Genomic DNA, 5,937 nt, shown 5'->3' with positions numbered 1-5,937 from the left:
ACCAGAAACACCTCCAGCTGTGAGAAGGGAAGACTGGAGCCCTCAGACTATCATATTTTACTTGTTTGAATGGCTTACAGCCAGAACATGGAGGATACAAAAGCACTTCTAGAAATAATGATAGAGACTTTTAAATGTGAAGTCACTGACTTGGCTGAATTTGGTATAGTCCCAGGAGAGACCAAACCACTGACAATCAAGGAAAGGTGAAAGTAAAAATGAAAATATCAGGTGCATGCTGTGTGTATGAGGTCTGAATAAACATGACATTGGACTGACAATTAGTGCAGGCCACAGATTGCTATTACTTATGCCCCCTCATCACAAAAGCTTATTCCAAACAGTGTTCCCATACATGGTCTTTTTGGCTGTTCCCCCACTGAAGTAGAGGGAAGTAGCCAGAGCTGAAATTGTAAACTATCCCAAAGCTTTTTGTGGTGGGATGTTTTTTCCAATAGTTGGATTCAAATTGATTCCTAGTGAACTGCCAGGAGCAAATACATGACTGAAAAACAACAGTGGAAGAAAGCCCTTTTACCTGTGAGCCCTGAGATGGAGGCAAGTCTGAACACAGCAGACATAATTGCAGTGGGGTCAGAGGCATTCCACGTTAAGCGGCTGACGAAAACGCGGGAAGCGCAGTGCAGGATCCAAACTGACTTCCGCTGGCGAAGTGCAGTTGACCTGGATCTGTGTCATGGATAAGTGGCAAACCACGTTGCCACTCATCGCTGCGTGGGCCGTGTCCCATGAGGCAGGAAGTGCTGGCAGCCGTCTGCTGCCGTGGATCGCCCTCCTGATGGAAAGAACGACTCCAGTCCCAAAGGAGGCTGGCGTGCCCCGATGGGGCAGCGTGGCCCACGGACTGCGCCTTCACACCCAGCAGGAGCGCTGACACCAGGACATGCTTTCACTGCTGACTGCCTCAACACTATGAATTCAGAAATACTATTAGTTTGATCTCAACAGCCTCTACTGTCTTAGGAATCTCACAATTCTTAAAGCTACTGAGCTTATACAGAAACCACCAACACATTTAATTCCTTATCAGCTATGTCTCTATCAGATAACCCCCTGTGCAGGTAAGTTATGGACTAGCTCATCCCTGATCCCCTGAGACTTCCTCTCCTGCTAATCAAGAGGAATTTCAGGGAATCATTTAGATGTGTGGTGTTTTTTCAGTGTTGTTATCTTCTAGCAATTAACGCAAAACATTGTTTAAGTTTAGGCAGCCAAGACTGCTGCTGTATTTTAGTGCTTTCTAATTTTGAGAATCTATTCTAATCCTGACCCTTTCCCAGCTAACAAGCATACCATATGTCTGATTACTCAGGTTCCCATGCAAAATAGGAAATTAAAAATTCCAGATGATTAACAAACATTTCTTCTTGTTTATTTTGAGATGACTGTTTTAAGATACCATGAAAAAAATTTAGAGACTTCTTTCTCAAACATTTACTTTATCATTTAGATGTGTAAGAGATATTTTCGTTAAGAATGTGCTGTTTGTGCTTTTTAGAAAATGATTTATTGACACAGGTTTGCTACCAGTAAAAGATAAACAATTAACTGTTTAAATACAGTGGACAAAAGGGTGGATGATTCCATGGTGGAATTTCAGAGGAGGGGAACTAGGCATAGACATTCTAAGCTGGTTTAATGACAGCGGAATACTTGAACCCTCTGCAAAAGATTCAAGCCCAAAGCATGATGCAAGTTGGAGCACCACCAAGAGCCTGTTATCTCTGCAGGATGTCAGCCAGGGAAGCAGGTCATGTAACAAGTGACTCCATCCAGTACAGCACAGAGCCAGGATACTGGTCAGGAGAGGTCACTGCTCTGGCAAGTAGAGACTCCCCTAAAAGTAGAGCTTCTTTGTACTAACGTAGAGACTCTGTGCATGAGTTTGGTTATGAGCAGACTAATTTGGTGAGAGGCAGAAAGCTGTTGAGAAAACCGAACACTTGAATTAAGCCATCTCTCTGTGAGTGCTTGAATGAGGGGAAGAGACGGTTCCCATGCAGAAGAAAGCCTGTGTGTATGTCTGATCCAGCTACAGCATTTCAGTAGAGAACATCACGGGGGGAAGGCTGGGGCAGCCTCAGCTGCCACCTGAGGACACCAAACCTGCTGCTTGATTCTTGTCCTCATATCCTCCACTAGAAGTGTTTGTCCTTGCTACAGCTACATTATTCAATCACACCCAAAAATGTGCATTGGTAGTAATAAATGCCTCTGTTATTTTGAAAGTAGCAGTTGATAATTATAAAGTGCATGCTCTGAGCTTGAGCTGCTGGGCTTCATCCCTCCTGCCTCATGTGAGCTACCCCCACTCATTGCATCACATCTAAAATTAGATAAGATGCTGTATCCCGTGAAGTGCAGGGCTCAGTAGCTCAGGGCTGCAAGAGCTGGACCAGGCACAGCTGCACAGCTCCTCAGGAAGATATTTTCAGACAGATCACTGAAGAAAACTTAATGATGATCAGAAGTGTTACAGAGGTAAAGCAGCCTTCACGTCCAGGAGCTCCAGTTCAGCCAAATTAAAATGGGAGCTAGTTCTGTTTCTTTTGGTATGTCTTTAGCTCTGTATTTTCTCAACAATATGTGGGGACAGCTGTCAATAGCTCTAGAGGTCTAGAGACCAAATTCTTCCCTGAGGTGGTTGCACTGCTTTCATTGTAATCATACCAGTGATGAATGTGGCTCTTCTTTACTTAGGAACAACAAAAGAGCTCATAAGATTAAACATTGTTTCAGTGCTTTCCTTCTCATTAAAGCAAGTTTTAGAACTTAGAAAATGCTCTGGGCTTAAGAAATGGCTGTATTCTTCATCCTGCTTTGAAGCTTTGCTTCAGCTTCCCAGACTGAGCCCATAGCATCCATGCAATTTATTTTAGAACTCTGTATTCCCAGTGCACTGCTATTCTTTAAACATCTGGTGCACTTAAAAATCATATTTCAAAAACACTAATCTGGGGGGAGAAAGGTTAAAATGTGAAACTAGAGAAAAACAAGCTAGGGAAAAGAAATTCTGACAGAAACTTCAAGCAGCTAAGAAATACTAGAGCTGTCAAATCATGCATTTTGGGTTTGAGCTGAATCAAATCACAGAAGCGCTTTTTCAGTGCTTCGTCTGAAAGCAATTTAGCTTTTCTGTGTTAGCAGATTATGCTGTTTTCAACAGTTGTTGGAAAGATGACTGATGAAAAGCATTTTCATTGTGGGTGTGCTTCCAAGTAGAGACAGAGCTGTGGCACTCAAACCCTGGTTTTCTTACCCAGATCTATCCTGAAGCTGAGGGCAAATGGTCTGTCAAGCTCTGTGCAGCCCTATTCCCTCAGACCTAGCTTCAATGTGGGTCTTGGGACCCCAGACTTCAGTGTATGGGATGGCTTTGTGTTTTTCCAGGGTGCATCCTCAAATCATGAAGGGATTGGAGAGGGGAAAAATGCCCTCCAGAACTCTGAGCAGGAATCAGTAGAAGATGAGGGCTGTATCCTGGCAGTTGGTCCTGAGAAAGGACTTCAGGATTAGGCATCCTGAACCTGGATCACATGTGAGAATCAGCCCATGGCTCTATGAACAGAGGATAACTGCAATGTAAGCACTGGCTGTGCAATATGTCCCTGTGTTCAACTGAGTTTGGAGGCTGCTCTGTGATAGTTTTAACTTGGGTGCAAATCAAACCCTGCCCCTGGTTCTGCCACAGTGTAAGTACTGCAAGGTAGCACTCAGTAGCAGCATTGACACTTGGAGAATCTGAAGTTATGAATGACAGAATAAGCCAATTGACAGTAAAAGGCAAATGTAATAAGTTTGGAGTAGTGACATTTCTTATGTGATTTGTCCTGCATTCCTCTGGAGTCAATGAAAAAGAGGCAACAGTGAAATCAAAGCATGTCAAAAACTTGCAGTCATACAGATGGTTGAATCCAGTTACTGTTGCCTACCATTTTAGTGGTAGGCAGTGGTAGGCAGGTAGAAATACTCCAAAGTTACTTCAGATTTCACTGGCCTAGATGGTCTTAAAATAATGCTGGAATTTGCAAATAAATTACAGGCAGCTGAATTTTTCCACTAGAGCAAAGGTATTTGGAGCTGCAGTTGTGTGTTTAGTATCAAACGTGTATTTTTGGGCCTTCTTCCACCAGAACTGCACTAAACCTACATCCCCAAACTCAGCAGCTATATTTATCCATGGACCATGTTTTCTACTGCAGTATCAGTGACCTTGCCTGTAATTATTCTTCACAGGGGAAGCTTAGCTCAGTCCTCCAAGTACTGCAGTAACTCTGAACAAAAATAACCCAAAAGTCCACAACAGGAAACGTTAACAATGGCAGGATTACTGGCCACCATGTCACCATAAAATAAATGAGCAACTGAGAGGGAGTTCAGGGAAAAGCAGCACCACAATTAAGTAACAGGAGGGACTGACTTATGAGGAAAGATTAAATGAGCTAAGCGATGATGAAAGGGTGAACAACCGCCTCCAAATGTTTGAAAGAAGAAACCATCCAGGCCAGGGAGGGATTCTCTAAGCTGCTGCCAGGAGTTAAGAGTAATGGAAAGAAACCAATAAAATGAACACAGCAGTCACCATAACTATTTCTTCAGCTCAGAAAAAGAAACCCAGTGCTTTTGTCAGTGTGGAAACCTAGCTCATTTGTCCTGTTTTATTTCTTAGCCATATCCCACAAAGCATGGGGGGAACACTTAAAATTATGTAATGGTGCAGTATTGCTGAAATATTTTAGGCTGGCAGCTCTGAAGGACTGTGAGGGAGCTGTGCTGACATCCTCTTCCAGTTCCTGTCAGACTCAGACCCTCATTTCTTGAGGTGCCCCAGAAAGCCTTGAGGTTTCAGTTGAGAAAAGCAACTCTGCACAACAAAGCACTTAAGCGAACACTTCAGGCAAATGATGAACTGAACTCCCACAGCTATAAATCACATCCATGATTCCCAAATGAGGAACCTGAGTCTGCCCTCACTAGTCCCTGTAGCAGACGGTCACAAAATACACGAAGTCAGAATTCCCTACAGCTATCCCTGGCAGACCTTTGGTTCACATCCTAATGTAGTTAATATTTTTGCAGCAAAACAGCTGTGAGGCATCATGTTGTGTTTGTTTTCATTAACTCCTCCCCAGTGGGCTTATATATTTGTATTTCCTTGTTTACATATTTGCAGTGTCCCTAGGGGGATATACACACTACCCCTAAGGTTAGGGACAAGTTATTGGAGGGCAAGTACCTCCCTCTGATGCAGAATTTGTCCTCTTTGTTCTGCCAGAGATGTAAATCTTTCTGGAAATGTTAGACCACAGTCCCTTTAAACATGTGGTTTCTTTCAGCAGCAGTTTTCAGACTGCACTTTTTGAATTGCTGGGCCAGAAGTTTGTGTTTCCAATTGTCACTCTCTGAGACACTTTTCCATTGTTAATACAGTCCCAGGCACTTTACAGCCCGGTCTCTTTATAGTCGTTCCACGGCCCTGCGTGTTGAGGTCCAGATCATTCCATCACAATTTGTGCTGTCATTCTCCCGACGCGGCGCGAAGCCGCCCGCGACAGGACGGCGACTCGCGGCTCCCCCCGCCCGCCGCTGCTTCCCACGGCACCGGCCCGGCCCGTCCGTGCCGCGGCTGCTCCGCCGGCCCCCGCCTCGCCGCTCCTCCGGCCGGGGATGCCGCGGGCGCGCCCGGAGGTCGCTGCTCCCGGGTACCGTTACCGGCGGCTCCGGGCAGCGGGCGGAGCGCGGCCGTGCCGCCCATCGCCGCCGCCGGGCCCGCGGGGGCTGCCGGGCACGGCCCAACCGGCGCCCCCCGGCACCCGCCGCGTGCGTCACACCGGAGACGTGGCCCCGCGGCGGCGGGGGCGGAGCGGCGGCGGGCGGAGCGCGGCTGCGGGCGGCCTCCCGGCCCGGCCCTGCCCG

Source organism: Vidua macroura, chromosome 9, assembly GCF_024509145.1.
Source record: "Vidua macroura isolate BioBank_ID:100142 chromosome 9, ASM2450914v1, whole genome shotgun sequence".
NCBI classification, from domain to species: Eukaryota; Metazoa; Chordata; class Aves; order Passeriformes; family Viduidae; genus Vidua; species Vidua macroura.
The sequence above is the reverse complement of the archived record's forward strand: the minus strand, read 5'-3'. Positions refer to the sequence as shown.